The 18,795-nt window shown below is 38.3% G+C and overlaps 1 pseudogene; it reads right to left on the bottom strand.

The window, feature by feature from the left end:
* LOC134390043 (large ribosomal subunit protein eL8-like) overlaps positions 1–16,156 on the bottom strand; it is a 53,356-nt pseudogene extending 37,200 nt beyond the window's left edge.
* Between the last annotated feature and the right edge of the window lie 2,639 nt (positions 16,157–18,795).

Here is an 18,795-nt window from a genome sequence, read left to right as displayed (position 1 = left end):
ACCATTTTTCCACCTATGCCTCATTTGCCAAAGTACAGGCTTAACAGGGTTGAGGGTGGGAAAGGCAGAGAAACATTTTACTCCCTGAACTTGCTTCTCCCTCTACCCAAAGGCAAATAGTTTAAATGGTATTCTCCCTGAAAGTTTAGTAGGCATTTGTGGTTTTTATAAATATTTTTTCTTTTTACAAAAGCAACAGATGTTCATGGAAAAGACTTTCAAAGAGACAGAGTAGGAAAAAAAAAAAAAAAAGAAATGAACGAAAAGAAAAGCCACCTTAACCCACCATGTAGCATAACAGCAGCTGGTATGCTGTTTATCTTCAAAGTCTTATAATGCACATGTATTGAAAAGTTAGTTCATTCTGTAGATACTGCTTCAAAATAGAATTTTTTCACCAAAGGTAGTGATTTTCCAGTGATGGCTTAAATGCAATTTGGCCTAAATAGATACTTCCCAATGTTTGTTCCACAGAACACTATTTCTGTGGGCAGTTAATAGACATTTGGAAAAAATGGGAGGGAAGTTATGGTCAGATACACTTGGGAAGTGGGAAATACTGGGTTAAATATGGTTAAACAGGCCTCTTGATCACAGGGTTACTAAGTATCTTTAATATGCTGGTGAGTGTCATAAATCTTCAGGATGACGACTAGAATATGTAGCATTTTCCAATTTGCTGAACCACAAAAACTTTTTTCTCCTCTAAGAATCTCAAAACTTTTGTTCCACCACATACTCTGGGAAATACTGGCCAACATCATTAGGAGCTAAAATTCAACCCTCGATTTTTCATGACATTTAAGGTACACGTTTCCGATTCCCAAAGAACTTTTTAAAGTTTTGCTGCAAATATAGTACTTGGAAATATAACTGAATTTCTCTGTAGTTACTTTTAATACCATTTTGCTTAAATTATTATAATTTAATGGATAACATTTAACTTTAAGAAAAACAGTGGTAATATATTATTGGTTGAAAATAGGTGATCCATTTAGGAAAAATAATCAGTGTGGACATTCTTTGATACTAGAGTAAGGTTTTAACATTTTTCAATAAAGCTTGCTTAACATTGTTTAGTTCTTTTCAGCAAAAGGTCTATTCTGTGTAGCACTGATGTCCACAGTAGTCCACAGTTGGAATATTCTGTCCATTTGACAAATTCTAATCTCAAAGTTGCTGCTGACTCATTGGTGGTACGTAGTGGCCCATCTAACAACAGAATTTTATTTTCATTTTGTTTAGAACTGCCTCAAAGTCCTAGCTTCATAGGTATATACTTGGAATTATTTTTATATAATGTCATGAGATCTTTGGGCAAAAGAGTGGACAGGCCAAGCTTCAGAAGGCTAGCCATTTATAGCCCCCCTCCTAAGATACTTCTACCAAGTCAAAGGTGGTCAAAGCTGATTAGCTCAGGGAAGAGAATCTGACAGAGAGGAAAGGAAAGCAGGGGAGAGGAGCAAAGGGAGGGGAGGGGAATCTATCTACAGGGGATAGTGATCACCTGAAGAAATCAGACCTGGAGAGCTGTACTATAATTCAGAGAGTCAGTAAGTTGATAAGAGTGGACTCTCAGAGCAAAATGGAAGTAGAGAGAGTAGCAGAGTCACACAAGCAGGTACACACTAAGGTAAAACTACAGAAACCCATGTTTGGAGGCCCTCTGACCTCCAAGGCCCCCAGTCCATGAGTCCCCACTGCCATGTCACCAAAAGGCTGTTTTCCCTGAAGGCTGGCCACAGGGTTGAAATTCTTGTTTTGCTAATTTCCTCAGGTATTTTCATAATGAACTCACCTTGAGCAATACTGAGTAAGACTATTCCTCACAATGAAGAGATCCTAGCTCACACAGGTGGAAAACACAGCTGGAAAGATGGTGACTGCTCGTTCTTACTGGGGCCTTAATAAAACACCTGTCCCATTTGCCCAGGGGGGAAGGAGATGCCTCCTGATCTCTGCATCTCATCAGCTGGAAGTACTTTGGACATTATTCTAGAGCTTCAGATGTTTAGCCTAAGGGTTGCTATAGGTGGATGGGCTTCAGCATATCTGTGAATGCTCTGAAAGTGTGGGTAAAATTTTTTTGCCTATGTACATTTTTCTGGGGTGCAGTACCATTCATAAATTTCTCCAGACCCTCAAAGATGTCTATGACTGAAAAATGGCTGTAGATAGAAAAGAAAATCTAGACCAATTTTTTTGTTTGTTTTTGTTCTGTTTCATTTTGTTTTGTTTGAGCCACGAGATTTTTCTATAGGTCAGATATCTTGGCTCTATATGAAAGTATTAGAAGTTTTTGTAATTTCTCTGAATCCATTTTGCATAGCTAAGTTTTATTTACCTTGGATCTTTCCTAGCTTGACATTACTCCTTTGATCTAAAAAGAAATGGAATAGAAGTGTCACTGTTTCTATTTGATGCATAAATAATCAGCACTGGAAAAATGCTCCGAGTCAAAATTTCATTTTAAATTGTAAAGTGACAGCATTTTCTGGCCTCATAGTGTCTCATGATAGGGCTTTCATGTTGCAAGCATACCCACCTGTAAGACCATCCACGTGTCTGTGCTTGCTTCTCCTTCCCTCTCGCTCACTCTCTTGCTCTTTCTTCACCCACCAAATAAAATTCCAAAGACATATAGGAAGAAAAGGGGAGAGGTAGCAAAGTCACTTTAATAATGTATAAAGGAACGAAATCCTTGAAAATGCCAAAAACCCAGCAGAAACTAAAAAACAAAACTATCTTGTGATAGTGTTGAAATCTACGCATAAGGAGAAAGGAGAGAGCTAGTGAAGTCATTTTTAAAAATGAATACAAAAATGAAAATCCTTGAAAATGCCAAAAACTCACAAGCTGGGGGAAAAAAACACTCTTTCATGAATGTGTTAAAATCTACCCATAAAAGTAGACATTTTAATTGAAATAAAAATTTTTTGGCCTTGAAATAATAAATCCATATGCTGAGACAGCAAAGCAGACAAAGAAGGTTATGACCCCAAAGTAACGATGAGGAAAACGAAACAGGGAGCAATGCAGCTGGTGGGTAGCCAGGAAGGTGCAGTCCTAGAGCGTCCTGGACTCTGAGTGTTCCTGTCTCAAGCTTACAGTTCGATCAATGACCAATGTACTCTTCATGCTTGGTGTCCATTAGATGGAGGACAGATAGTCACGGAGGAAATGATTTGAGATGAATGGTCCACTTAAAAGGAAACGGGCACACAGGAGAGTTCATGGTCTCACAGGTTGGTCCCTGCGATAGTCTCAAAACATAAATCCTCAGAAAGCTTTCCAGTGATGGCTCCCAAAATTATTTCAATTTCTCTTCTTTTGGATCAAAGACAGTGATAATTTTCATTTTTTACAAGATTTCCATGTTCTAATTCTTGCCTATTAACTTTTGTTTGAAAAATTTAATCACTTTGTTTAGAAAAGGGGAGTCAATAGATATATTCAAGGTGAATTTTTAAAGTAGGCAATGGTTCAACTTAAAAACACACTCACATAGATACACGGCAATGGATTTATTGTTAAATTCCCTTGGCAATATGCAGGGCAAAATAATCTTGTCAAAAACCCGCAATATATTATTCCCATTTTTCCTTCTTTTTAAAAATTTTGAAAAGTAACAAACATATTGAAATGTGCATAAAACATCAAAATACGGCTTAACAAATTTTAGGAAAATGCATTCAGGTTACACCATCTAGGACAGGCAAGAGAAGCAGCCTCTTGTGTGTCCCTCCTTATCATGAACCCTTCTTTCCCTGGGGATCACCCATTCTAACCGTTCTGCCATTCACATCTGGCTTTTCTTTACAGTCTTACTTCCTCAGTACACATTACTAAACAACATAGTTTAATTCGTGCTATTTTGAATCATGCAGTGTATACCCTGGTGTGTCTGATTTAACATTTTTATACAATAGATGTCTTTCAGATTCATCCATGTTATGGCAGTTTGTTAATTTTCATTGTTGTGTGGTCTTCCATTGTGAGACTGTACCACAGTTTGTTTGTCTACTTTCCTGTTCATGTGCATTGAGTTGTTTCCAGTGAGAGGCTATTACAAAGAATGCTGCTATGAATGTTCTTACACAAGTCTTTTAGTGCACATGAATGTGCATTTCTATAGGAAAGATACCTGGGAATGGAATTGCTGGGTCATTAAGGTTTGTGTACAAGGGTACTTCAAAAAGTTCATGGAAAGCTTTGTATGATCTCTTCATTCTATTTTTCCATCAACTTTTTGAAGTACCCTCATACCTTTAGCTTTATTAAACACTGCCAAACTTCTTCCAAAGTAGTCATATCATGCGGAGGCTTTTCTATTTTTAATTATTATAATGGTGTACCTAAGTCATGTGTTTAAGGACTGCACCTGGTTTTCCTGGCAAGAATAGGTTGGTAAATTGGTTTGGGAAGAACTCTGTTTGCCAACTTTTGTATCCTGGATTAAATTCCCCCAGTGATACACTACTTCAGACATTATTTCTCTTGCCCTTGCCCTGATAATATAGTCATCTTTCTTTTAAAATCAACTTCTTTTTCCATTTTTAAAATTTAATTTAATTTTATTTTATCAATATGCAATGTAGTTGATTTTTGTGTCTTTTTACCGAATCCTCCCTCCCTGCTCTCCTGCTCCCCCCTCCTGCCCATCAACCTCATATCTGTTCACTTGTCTTAACAACTTCAAGGAATTGTGATTGTTGTATTTATTTATTTATTTTTAGTTCCCACAAATAAGTGAGAACATGTGATATTTCTCTTTCTGTGCCTGACTTATATCACTTAATATAATTTTTTCTAAGTCCGTCCATGTTGCTGCGAATGGTAGTTTTTTGATCAACTTTTGACCTGTATCAATATAGCTATGTGCCAGTCACAATCAGGGGACGTAGAAGAAAGCCAATATCAGGAAGATAAATTGCAGAGGACATAATTTCCCCGGGTTTAAAGCATCTATACTAAAATTTCTGTGATGTGTAGTACAATCTGGCTTTTTTGTTCTTTATTTTTTAAGGCTATTTAAGTGATGCCAATGTAACAGAATGACTTTACACAGTTAAATGCCAAACTGGGATTTAAAATACCAACGTTTCCTTCTTTAGAGTTGGATCCCTCCAGGATATTATGAGGATGCAAGCATCTTCATGGCAGTCTGTCACCTTGTGGCTCCAGAAATTGAAAGCTCATCATGTTCATAGATCAGGACCATTTCTACTTATTAATATTTTTAGTGTCTGCCTTATAAGTCAGGCACAAAATGAAGGGCTTTTAAAAATAGACTTCTGAGTCTATTCAGGCTCAGTACATCCTGCTAAATGAGTTGTTGATATCAACATCTTCTTCCCCCTTTCTGGCCACTCTGTGAATACGGGATGCACCTGTGTTTGATCCAGGACCATCAAAGGTCTCCAGAGGTTTAACCATTACTGGCCTTTGCTTCTGCAAAACTCTTGTGATGATCATCATGCTGTTCTTTTATCCAAAAACAGGCTTCAGTAATTCAAAATTAGGAGCCAGAGTCTGGCTTGCAGCTATATTTTGGTTCAGCTTACCTAAGCACTGGGCAATGAGGAGCTCTCAAAATGAGGTAAATCATGTGTATGCTTGAATTGAAGTTAAAGATGTTCTGGTCAGTGGCTATTGTGTTAATTGTATAATATTAAGACTTTGGGGGAATACACAGACAACAATATATTTTGCAAGTTTGTCATTGCTGTAGTTTGAATGTTTGTTCCCTCCAACACTCAAGTTGGAACTTAATTGCCATTGTAACAGTATTAAGGCCCTCTAGTCCTAATCATTTTAAGAGGTGATTTCACTTTAAAAGGTTATTAGGGTGGAATTAATGCCATTATAAAAGGGTGTGTTTGGAGCCTCTTTTGCCTCTTTGCCCTTTTGCCTTCTTTTATGTGAGGACAAAGCAATCCCTTGCTCTGGATGGTGGAGCATTCATGGCACTATCTTTGAATCAGAATGACCAGTTTCGCTGGTGCCTCGATCTTGGACTTCCCAGCCTCCAGAACTGTGAGCCAATAAACTCTGTTTTTTATAAATTACTCAGTATGTGGCATTCTGTTATAGCAGTACAAAACAGATGAAGACAGTCATTTTATATTTATATAAAATAAATTATACAGTCCTGACCTAAGAGATATTAAAATCTAATTCAGGAGATTATACACATATATGTAAATAACTAAAGAGAAAGCAGTAGGATATACAGCACAGCATAACAGGACTTTAGAAATTTAGAGAAGGACTAAGTGCACGGAGTCAGGGACTGAAGTGAGTTGAACAAGGTAGGGAAAGAGCGGGCTCAGGAGAAGCACCTATGAAATGTGATAATGGCACATAAGGACGGCAGAGAGGCTGGCCTGATATGGCTGGATTATGTTTGGAAGCTAGGAGAAATTGCTACATAGGTGTGGAGACCCATCCATGGAGGGTTTTACATGCCAGATGGCGTAGTGGCAAGAAGGTGTAACTGAGCTTTTTTTTTTTTTTTTTTTTTTTGCACGTATAATATGTTTATTTTTACTTATTTATTTACTTTAATGTACAAATTAAAAATATATATATTTATGGTATACAACATGATGTTTTGAAATATGCACACATTGTGGAATGGCTAAATCAAGCTAATTAACATATGCATTACCTCACATGCTTATTGTTTTTATGGTGAGGACACTTAAAATCTATTCCCTAGCTATTTTCAATACAATACATTAATTTTAACTATAGTCACCATGTTATACAGTAGATCTCTTGAACTTATTCCTTCTTTCCAACCAAATTTTTGTACCCTTTGACCAACATCTCCCCAACTTCCCCCCTCCCAAGTCCCTAGCAACTACCATTCCACTCTCTGCTTTACCTTTTTTAGATTTCCCATGTAAGTGAGATCATGTGTATTTGTCTTTCTGTGTCTGGCTTATTCCACTTAACATAATGCCCTTCAGTTTTATCCATGTTGTCGCAAATGGCAGGATTTTTCTTTCTTTCTTTTTTTTTTTTTTTGAAAGCTAAATGGTATTCCATTGTATATCTACCACATTTTCTTTATCCATTCATCTGTTGATGGCCATTTAGGTTGATTCCATATCTTGGCTATTGTGAATAATGCTGCAATGAACGCTGGATTGCAGAAATCTCTTCAATACACTGATTTTATTTCCTTTGGATATATACTCAGAAGTGAGATTGCTGGATGATATGGTCCACTAAGCATTCTTAAACATGACAGAATAATGACGGGAGTGGCTTCTAGAAATACTAACCCATCACAATTATTATCATCGGACAGACAAGCAAGGGGGAATATTCTGGCCTCATTGAAAGAGAGCTATCTGAGGACTTATGTTGCCACACGCAGTCGAGCAGATGGTGCATCATGATATAAATGGTACCCAGTAGAGCTGTGCGTGTACAACCTGAAAGTTGTTTTGTTTGGGGACTGAGACAACTGGATGGCTAAAGAGCTATTTCATCTACCATGGGAAATCCTACTACTTGAGTTTTACAAAATGCTCCCCAAATCAACAAAACTATGTGCATTAGGATTTAAACTATATATACACTAACATTAATATCTTAAAACTATATTGTTTTATGTCCACACAAACATTTTTATAAGAATGCTCACAGCAGCATTATTCTGAATAGCCCAAGACTGGAAACTACCCAAAAGTCCATCATCAGGGGAACGGGTGAGAAACCGAAGCACGTGCATACAGTGGGACAGTATATGCTGTGGAAAGGAATGAAGTGATGGCTGCAGCCTGGGTCTGCTTCACAGACATTACACTGAGCAAAAGTAGCCACGTGAAAAGAGTACATCCGTGTGATTTCATTCATCAGAAAGGAAAGGCACACTCATCTGTGGAGACAGAAAGCAGACCAGAAGTTGCCTGGAGGCCAGGGGCAGGAGGGACTGGAAAGGCGCATGAGGAAAGTTTTGGGAGTGACAGAAAATTCTTTATTTTGATTTTGATGGTTTCAGGAGTGTATACAGCTCTAAAAACTCATCAAATTGTATACTTTAAATATTACAGTTTATTGTGCATAAACCATGTTACAATAAATCCAAGTAAAGAGAAAAGCTAAACTTTCAAATATTCTTTCAAAAATTATTTTGTTAGAGTTGACTTATTAATTAGTGGTGACTTTTTAGTTTTTAGTTCTTCAATGATTTTTAAGAGATTTCTATGTTCTAATTCTCGGCTATTAACAACTTGTACTTGAAAATGTAATCTACTTCCTTTAGACAATGAGAGAAAATAGATATTAGTATGAACCAGGAAATCAAAAGCAATTGAAAAAGTTATTAAAGAATTTAAAAAATTATTTTCCACTCATATTACCTAATTTTGTATTTTAAAATGCAAATACATTTAGAAATCTTGTAAAAAGTTATCGCGATTGCTTTATCTCATCTTTCCCTGATATCATGGAAAATTCAAATTGAATCAATAAACTGGATCATTTCCTCGGTTAGTTTTTCTCCTATTAAGTATTTGCTGAGTTGACAGAAAAATCCAGACTGGTTTAGCCCTAGCAAACAAAATGAAAGCTTGTGACACACTTGTCACAGAAACCAGGGAAGCTGAAGAATGACAGACAAACTCTAAAGGCCCTCCTTCACATGGGTGGCAGTGGCTTTTCTTCTTTATGAAAATCTTTTCCTTTTCTCCACTGAAGGATGAGCCAATTACAGTCACAGCTCAACAGGAAGGGGGTCTTACACCTTTGATCATAAAGAGATTAATCACCCTTCTGCTAGTGACTTTCTTTGGTTTGCTCATATCAATTATTAATTTGTAAAGTGTGAATTTATCATTACTTACTGAATGCTAGCTGCACAATTGGTGTATCGTGGAGCAGAGGAAGAGGATGTTAGCTGTGCAAGGAGGCTGTTACTTCATCATCATGAATATCCCAGACCCCTGTTTGAAGAAAAAGACAGCTTAGAAAATGTCTTATACATCCAGCTGGTACCATTCAGGACTGGATGGAGCCTTAAGCCTCTTAAACAAACTATTTGTAGTATCCACTATAATACATTTAGAGCAGTGGTTCTCAACCTTGGATGCACTTGTAAATCATCTGAGGAGATTTTTAAAAACATCAAGGCCAGATCCTACCCCTAGAGAGTCTGACTTAATTGGTCTGGGAAGAGGCCCAGTCATAGGCATTTTTAAAAAGCACTCCAGGTGTTTCAAATGTGCAGCCAGGATGGAGAACTACCGATTTACAGTTAGGATAGCTGTTTTTTAAGTGCTTTAAATAAATGCAATATATAGAAATTTTTATAGTCCACATTAATTCAAAATACATTTGGTCCAAAGATTTTTTTTAACTCTGAAAATTATAATTAAATAAATTAAAATTAAAACAAGAGCAAGGTACCATTTTTCCCCACTGGCAAAATTTAAAAGATTGATAATATCTAGTAATGATGAGAATGCATGGAAATGGTAATGCTGATACAACACACACAGGAGTAAAAATTGGTGCCAGTTTCTTGGAGGGTAATTCAGTTACAATTTCACGTATCATACCAATTGGTCTAGCAATTTCACTGCTAGGAATTTACAGATGCTCTGCAATGTATAATGGGGATTACATCCCAGTAAACTCATGGTAAGTTGAAAATGCATTTAATACCCTGATAAACCAACTGTAAATGGGACCATTATAAGTTGGGGACTGTCTGTACTTGAAAATTTTCATCAGTATATAGGTTTGGGAATATTCATTGTAAAATTATTTGTAATAGTGAAAAAATGGAGAAAACCAAAAGGTCAGGAGACCAGTTATGTAAATTTTGATACATTAATAAGGTGAAATACTATGGAGACATTAAAAAATAATTGCTCCTACATATGCTGATAGCAAAAGATCTCTGAGATATAGTATTAGGTGAAAAGAGGGAAAAAAAAAACAAGGTGCAGAAAATTATGTAGAATATAATCTCTTTTGTGTAAATTTAAATAAATGCAATTTTAAATAAATGCTCACAGATGCATGTTTTTTCCTTGAAGGAAATGTGGTGATCTTTGAGAAAATGGACTTTAGGAGACATGGTAAACTTTTATTTTTGTTTTGTACCTTTCTGTACAGTTTTAATTTTCTAACCAATTACAAATATCTTGGAATTATCCAGGTGGTGGGATAATGTTCCATTTTTTCCTTTATAATGTGCACTTTTTAAAGTGAGGGAACCAATAAAAAAGGTTAAAAGAAAGTAGAAAAATAAGATGAAAATACAAGTAAATTTGGAATACAAAAAACATGTCTTAAGGTCTGTGTGACTGCTGAAGTTGGGCCACACATTTGGCTCTGATCTCTAGAGCAGCCAATAACGTAAGGGAAACATCATCAAACGAATTACACAATTCATGCTGTCTGTAAGATAAAAATGCCTCTGTAGGGGAAGCCCAACAATTCAGAAAACTTGAGTACAGTTTCTTTGGTGGATCCTCAAAAAGAGAATACTGTATATGACATGGGGAAAAACACCTTCAAGAGTTATCCATAAGAAGGTCAGGAATTTTGATCCATTTTACAGATGAGAAAACAAGAGCAGAAGCCTTGGTTACTGGCCCTTTCTGTTGAGATAGCAGTGTTCTTAGCTGCAGCAAATGATCTCTTCAGCTAGTGTTGCTACTGATCACAGATATCATAGATCGAAGCTGGCAGTGCCGAGCTGTGGTGACAGACATCCTCCTTGCACTGCTCCCTTAAGCCCGACACCTTTACTGCCACCTTCCCCAGAAAACAGATCACCCTTGTTCTCACACAAACCGAAGTCTCCGGCGTTGCATTTGACTAGTGGAGCTGAAGTCATGTGACTGCTGTAGCTGTAAAGAGAATTGGGAAAACAGAACAGTTCTCATAATATGGTATGTTTCTCCCAGTGTAAGGGCAGGATATTCACAAGATGCAAGTTGGCCAGAAGAAGGACCCACCAAGATTCCAAGCAGAGTGTGAATGAGGGTCCAGACCCAGGTTTGGAGCCACCCAACACCACTCAGTGGCTATGTTTATGCTTTGCTTTATACCTCTTGCTTTGCTTTCAGGAAGTTAGACTTATATATTGCCTTAATTCTAACATCTTTACTAGTTTCAAAACAGACCATACAAACATGTCAACTAATAGGGGTTTTGAACACACCTTCTTCCTAGAGTTCCAGATGCTGACAAGTCTTAAAACAAATAAACACTAAAATTAAAATTCAATGCATAGTAAAATCTGGAAACAGCCCAAATACCTTTCATCTGAGGAATGGGTAAACAAACTATGGTACAATATAGAGGAATGAGCTATTAATACATGCATCAACATAGAAGAACATCAAAAACATTATGCTAAGTGAAATAAGCCAGACTCAAAAGGGTGCATGCTATATGGTTTCATTTTTGTGACATTCTTGCAAAGGCAAACCTAAAGTGACAAGAAACATATTGATGGTTGCCTGGCCCTGAGAGTTGGGGAAGGGCTTGACTACAGTGGGGTAAAGGAGAATTTGGGGGATGACAGAACCGTTCTATATCTCGATTTTGGTGGTGGTTACATCTTTGTGAACACTTGTCAAAACTCTCAGAACTGTATACCTAAAAGGGTAAATTTTACTGGATGTAAATTATACCTTAATTTTTTAAAAAAGAAAAATTCAATGAATAATGCCTGCATTCATTTATTCAAAAAATATTTATTGATCACCTACTATGTGCCAGACACTCTTAAATGGCCATCTATTTAAGCAAACTAACCCCAATAATATATATAATGCATTGGAAATCATCTTAATGGCTCTACTGATTTCTTAAACTTGATTTGCAGCCAACCATGACGCATAGAGAGCTTTAGCAGTGACGGGAAGGGTGGCAAGTAGTTTCTTTAATCCACAGCTGACAAGCTATTGAAGTCTGGTGTGAAGACATATTGCAGCCAATGGATCTGACACCCACCAAGTACCAATTTAGAAAATCCTCTTTAAGTGATAATTGGCTCTGTGACACTCACATTTTAGTGTAAGGAGGCCTAGAATTTCTGGTGGGAAGAAGTGAGGTGGTGAAGGAGGGAGGTTAGGGCAGCCTGAAGCAGTGAGGTGGAGAAAGAGCACTGGCCTGGGGGTCAGGAGATCTTGACAGCTCTACCCCTGACTTGGTCAAGGTCACTTTGCCTCTCAGGACTCAGTTTCCTTATCCACTAAATGAATAAATTGGGAAAGTGGGAAGAGCACTCGCTATACAATGCAGAGCTCTTTTACTAGTCATTTGTGTGAACTTGGACAAGTCAGTTGACATCTCTGGTTTTAGTTTTTTACTATATCAAACGAAAGATTTAATGGTTGCACAACCATGTCGATGCTACTGAACTGTATACTTAAAAAGAATTAAAATGCTAAATTTTAGTTTATTTATATTTGACTACAATGAAATTTTTTAATTAAAGAAAGAGATTTAGACAAAATGATCTTTTGGGTAATGTAGTTTGATCTTTCCTCTTACTCTTGGGATAAAGACCAAATTCCTTAACAAAGCCACCTATAGGGTATGCAGGCCCTGGGCAAATATTTTTTGTGAAACCCCTGTCTATACAAAAACTTTGCATTATCCAAAATCAGCATGTCAGAACCATTCTGGTAGCCCAATCTCACATGATCCCACACAAGAAATACTGCACTACCAGGAGGAACAATCTGCTTGCCAGACTGCCTTTCTGGGTCCAGGAACTGACCTTGGAGCCCCAAGACAACCCCATAGTATGAGTTGTGAAGCTTCAAGGGGTATCTGTGTGACCCCCACAAAGGGTAGAAGATTAGAGAGTACTCGGAAGGAGAGAAACAGTCCATGCAGGTCCCAGTCTAGGCTCTGAGTGAACAGCCCAAACAGCACTGCCATAGCCACTGGTCCAAAACACCACAAGGGAACTTAAGAAATTTTGAGGAAGGCCCTCCAAAGCACCTGAGACATAAGCCCAAGCCGGGGGTGGGGTGGGGGCCAGGGGCAAGGGGACTGGTAGGGAAGTGATAGGAACTGTCCATGTGGAAGGGTGGTTCTTCTTAAGTTGGCTTATAAACCCTGCTGATTTAGCTCAGATGTGCCAAGGTGCCTCCCATCCTTGAACTACGGCACCCACATATGGTTTCTCTACTGGGAACACGTGTTTCTCCCCCTGCCCAACACTAGGTACGCCATATAATTAACTAATCCTATTTACATGGGAGGTCTCAGCTTAGAAAACATTTTTTCCTAGAACTTTCTTCTGCCCCCAGTTCTGGTTTAGTGACCTTGATGGGCTACATTTTTAAGATGCATTTAGGATCTTGGAATCTGACTTCTCTTTCCCAAATCGATTCACCAGAATATTCAAAATAAAAGATAACAAAATCATTCAGGAATAGAATAAAAATTCTAAATCTGTTTTCTTCTTTCTGGAGACAGAGGAATGGAATGATTCTGTGTGCTGTGTTCTCAGGGGAGGGCCTGCACCCAGAGGAGGGAAGGTTGATGTTAGCCCCTGACTAAGCTATCTTAAGCCTGTTCCTTGTGGTCTTATACAGCTTTCATTCATTCATTCATTCATTCATTCATCCATCCTTTCATTCAATCATTCAGCAAACATGTATGGCTCCTTATTGTATTCAAGGCACTAAACCAGGTCGGGGTTGGGGGTGGTGGAAGTCAAATAAGATGTGATTCCTTAAAGATGCTCATAGCATATTGGACATAACCCACTCTGGGATGTAGTTAATGGTGGTATGCTGGGGACTCTTGGAGAATCCTGCAGATATGGGTGGAGGCTTTCCTAACAATTTGCCATGGTACAGTGAGTGTATCATTTATGAGCATGCGAATTCAGAAAACTGTTGTTAGGACAGCATGATGCTTCAAGGGTTAGACCATTCCATTGCACTGGGAATTGAAAGGAGAATGAAGTTTGGGATACCCCACTTTCTTACATTAGATCATGAGACTGGTTCTATGCTTGCTACTTTATAACATTTCCTGTAAGAGAAAAGAAGCCCAAATGAGAAGCAAAGAATTGTAATTGGAGGTCTTCAACAAGACACTTAAGAAAAAGTACTGAAAAGTTCATGTCTATAGCACTTGACCATAGACAAATATCCTAACATGCCCCTTCAAAGACAGGGGATGGCAGACAGTGTGGTGGTCTCTAATCTCTACCCTTTGAAATAGCTCAACATAACTGTTGAGAAGATGACTTCCAGAAACCTTACCCACAGAGATGCTGAAAAAACAGTGTGGGTGATTTCTGAGGTTAAGGGGCTTTGCTGAAAAACACTTCTGATTAATGTCTAACTCTATAACTGATTTTGGGCTGGTAAGGAAAAGAGTCTCTTCTCATATTTGCTCCAAATTTCCCTAAAAAAAGAATTCTAAAGCATTTGTTCTATGACTGATATTTCTATCTCTGTCCACATATAAAATAACCAAGATAGATTAGCCCTCTGCCCAGGAATGAACTTTTTTTTTGAGTCATTAGCTCCTTCTAGAATGAGATGAAAGCTATGGACCTTCTCTCCAGAAAATACATACAAATCCATATGCACAAAATTTCAGTGGATTGAGAGACCCACTTGAAACCTATCCATGTACCCTAGGGCATCTAGAACACATTAAAAATGTAATTTGTTGCAAAAAAGATTCTTCAGCTTTGGTTTCATTGATGAGTCTCCAAAAATACTGGACAGAAATTCTCAGACTACAGGTTTGCGGAAAAGTTCCAGGGGAGTGTTCAAAGTCAATAGCTATAGAAATGGGCACAGTGGTAATATCTAACTCTGTGACAATGTGAACACTATTCCTCCTTGTTAGGATGGCCAGATAAAATACTGGATACCCAGTAAAAAAGCAAATAAATTTTAGTATCATTGTGTTCCATGCAATTTGTACAAGTATGCTTAGGATACACTTACACTAAAATTATTTGGTGTTTACCTGAAATTTAAATGTAACTGGGCATCCTCTAGTTTGATTTGCTAAATCTGGCAACACTACTCCTGGTGAATTCTACTTCCGCAGGATTCCCTACCTTGGACTTATACTTCTGTTCTTCATGTGGTCCTTTTGACAACGATTTCTCTTCTCCCTTATCTCTAAATGTATCTTATTTTGATCCAGCACTGACGAGGACCTAATGATTGTTATCATACTGTCTCTCAGCAGCACAGGAATAATGAAATCATGTGTCTACGTATGAACATGTGTGTGAGGGAGAAAGTGCAAAAGAGAGAAGTGATGAATCACACAGAAAGAAGTTTAAGAATTATTATTTTGAGATAAACATCACTATTAGAACATGAAGTCTACCTTCAGTGACCACAGAAGGAAGTGGTAATACAACTAGTACACAATTAAAATAGAAAAGTAACTCTTAGGAACAAAATTTTTTTAAAAATTCTTGAGGTTTATAGAATCACCAACTCCTTCCCAAAGGGAGTTAACTCATTTTGAAAATGAGAAGGTTTGGGAGAACTGCTAGTGGTTAATATCATACACATCTCCTTTTTCTTTAAAACTCTGAATTCTGATTTTGGTCAAGGCAGCAATGTGTCTAGTTAAAACACACATTTGCAAGCACCTCATGCTGCTAGAGCAGCCATGTGACAAGTTCTGGCCAGTGAGACATAAATGGAAGATTGCTGGACATTTCTGGGTAATAGTTATTTTCCTGCTATAGGGGCTACCTCTTCCTCTTTCTTGCTTCTTTTTATTCCTGTCCAGAGTGCAGAAATAAGGCTGGGGTGGAAGTCATCTTGAAATCATGAAGCAACCATGAGCATGAAAGCCACATGCTAAGAATGGCAGACCAGAAAGTCAGAAGGAGTCTGAGACATTGGCAATTGTGGTGGGCGCTGTGCTATACCGCCTAATTCCCCTTTGGAACTGAAATCCTTGATCCTTACCCCTGGGACTGTTGATAGCTGATATCTCTCAGCTGAGGACAGACACCCCACCCAAGGTCATGCCCGCTTCCTGGCAGGCAGCCCATGATCAATGGCTGGTTGATGAGAGGGTATAAAGTCCTGTCCCGTTGCCTCAACACAAAAAGTCTCTGAAGGGCCATCTTCAGAGCTCCCCACGTGATTGGCTGGGGCCTTGCTGTGCCCATACCGCAGCCCAAACTCTCCCTCTTACCCAATCCTGCTGCCTTCCCTTACGCCACAGGTGTTGCTCCCAAGAGCTCTCCCCAGTGAAAGTCCTGCCTGCAGTCTCCATGGCAGAGGCTGCTTACCAGGGAACTTGACCTGCAACAAGGACCATGCACAGCCACTATACCAGCCTACCACCTCCAGACTTCTCATTACATGAAAAGATTAAAATCAATTTTAGATAAACCACAGAGCTGGATTTCTCATATGTCTAGTCCAAAGCAATGTCTGTCCAATACAGAGAGGTATTTTACATCTTTAGCTATGGCTTTAAAAGTCTGAATTAATAATTGATTCACAAGACTTAGCATGGGTTGCTCAGGACAAATGTAATATAAGTGAAACTCCTGGATTGACAAGGAAAAAAAGCATTCCCATCTGATACCTGCTTTGGAATAAGAGGATGAAGAAAAGCCGTTTCATAAAGCCACAGGAAAGGGCAAGGCTTTGGCATTTCTTACTGGAAGAGTAATGAAGGATGAACTCCAAGGACACTTGGCTGGATTGAAACACAAATACTGGCTCTACAAAAGCTGGCAGCCCTCTTGGATGGGATGGATGAAGGCACACACAGAGTTGGTCGGGGTGGCCCAGAGTACAGCTCCAGCACAGGGGATTTAATGTTCAAATATGGATTTATGTTGCTATTGCCAGACTCATCAGACATCATTAGTTCTAGAAAACCCTGATGACTAGAGATGTTGAATCAAGAAGACTTCATCATTGGAACCACATAAAAACAAAGCAAAACAACAACAGCAAAGCCTAAAAAGCAAATAAAAAATACCTAGAAATGAATAAAAAGTAAAAATGGTTTCTTTCTTCCCAGTGAAGGAAAAACGAGGTTAAGTACACCCATGATCATCATAAAATTTGAAGAAAATTAATTCTAGGTAAAGCAACAGTGAAACCAGATCTCTTGAGACTATAAAAAACCTAAAACTGCTATTCTGCCTAGTGTCTCAGTTACAGGCATTATATTCGTGTTGTTTAAGGCAAAGCCCAGCAAACCTAAAATCAGAAAAATGATGAGGCAGTCCTGAAGGCTTAATCAGTCCTCACCATGGCATTGCATCATTCCTGGTAGATTGTTGCCTTCTCTGCCTGGGTTGTAAAATGAGTACAACTGACTCTTCAAATAAGACAGTCATTGACATGAAAATGAGAAATGTGTACTTGGTCCATACAGCTTTTGACTTCAAGAATACTTCCCTAAATAATTCAAACCTAATGATGTCTCAGATATTTGCTTGTCTTGAGATTAGGGCAGTGACAAGAGAAGTATGTCTGTCATGCCATGAAAGTTCTAGAAAAAGCAGATTTCAAATTTTAATTTGTGCATCTGGAATTTCTAGCATATCTTTCCTTTCCCATTTGTCTGCTTTATGCAGACCCGCACTATATTGGAAGTATCCACATTTGGCACAATGACTGCAATCCTCTAATTTAGTGTAGTTATATAATAAAACATTACAAGTCACATTATACTCAGGCTAATGGATTGATCCAGAGACCTTCAAGGATAACTCAAGAGCAGGGAGAAAGGAGGTTGCTGAAAAGGTAGATGTTTGTGGAATTCTCTTAGATCTAGTGTTTCAAAGCATGAGATATCTTTCCTCCTTAGGATGTGTGGCCTTCTTTCTTGCTTAGTAGTAGAATCCAGATTTTATTCATGGCAACAAAGTACCTTGCGAAAAATCTGTACTTCCCAACTTCACTTGCACCTAGTAGTGATCATCTGACACAGTTCTGAGAAGGAGTTTGGAAGATTTTAGGATGGGATCGATCCTTTAAGCCAAGAGTCATATCTGATTTGCAAATGTGTTTAGCCCATAGACATCTCTTTTAAAAAACTGGATAAATTCTCTTCTAAAAAATCCAGATTTCTAGTTTTCTGAAAAAGTCATGAGATGTGACTGGTCTTGCACTCCTACATTGCAATAATAGGCTACAACTCAGTAAAACGCAGTCCCCACTTCTTCCTATTGTCTTGTCCTAGCCTGATTCCCTGCTTTGCTTCACCTGCTCACCCTGTGGACATTTCTATCGTAAACCCGGCCTTAAACCATAGTCTGTGTGTCTCTCTCTTTTTACCCTTACTGTGTCTTATGCCATGTTTTCTCTGTCTGTGCCTCAGCCCTGGGTGACGGAAGTGTGACAACCCAGTTGTCAGGGCTGCCTAAATTACCAAACACAGGGAGGGCTTTCTCAAAGCTGGAGCATATGTGAGTGAACGAATGGAATTACTACTCATTAACTTTAATATTTTTAGTTATCGCCATGAACTTGTATCACAGGATATATTTCAAGGTGAAGTGGGCCCACGTGAAGCCTAAAGGTGTTAGATTAAGGGTTATGAGGCAAAACTCAAGGAGCATTTTTTATATTCTTTTGTCAATGGCAGCACTAGGGGACACGTGATGAGAAGGTAGGTGGTCCTTACTTCTGTGTTATAGGCTAGCTCTTTTTTTTCTGTTTGAACAATTATGGTTTTCTTACTCACCTACTTGACAAAATAAATTTAGATTATCTTTATTTTCCTTATTATTGGGGTTATGAATTCTATACATTTTGCCCCTTGAATGAAGTAGTACTTTCT

Source organism: Cynocephalus volans, chromosome 11 (assembly GCF_027409185.1).
Source record: "Cynocephalus volans isolate mCynVol1 chromosome 11, mCynVol1.pri, whole genome shotgun sequence".
In the NCBI taxonomy this organism is placed as follows: Eukaryota; Metazoa; Chordata; class Mammalia; order Dermoptera; family Cynocephalidae; genus Cynocephalus; species Cynocephalus volans.
The sequence above is the reverse complement of the archived record's forward strand: the minus strand, read 5'-3'. Positions and strand labels throughout refer to the sequence as shown.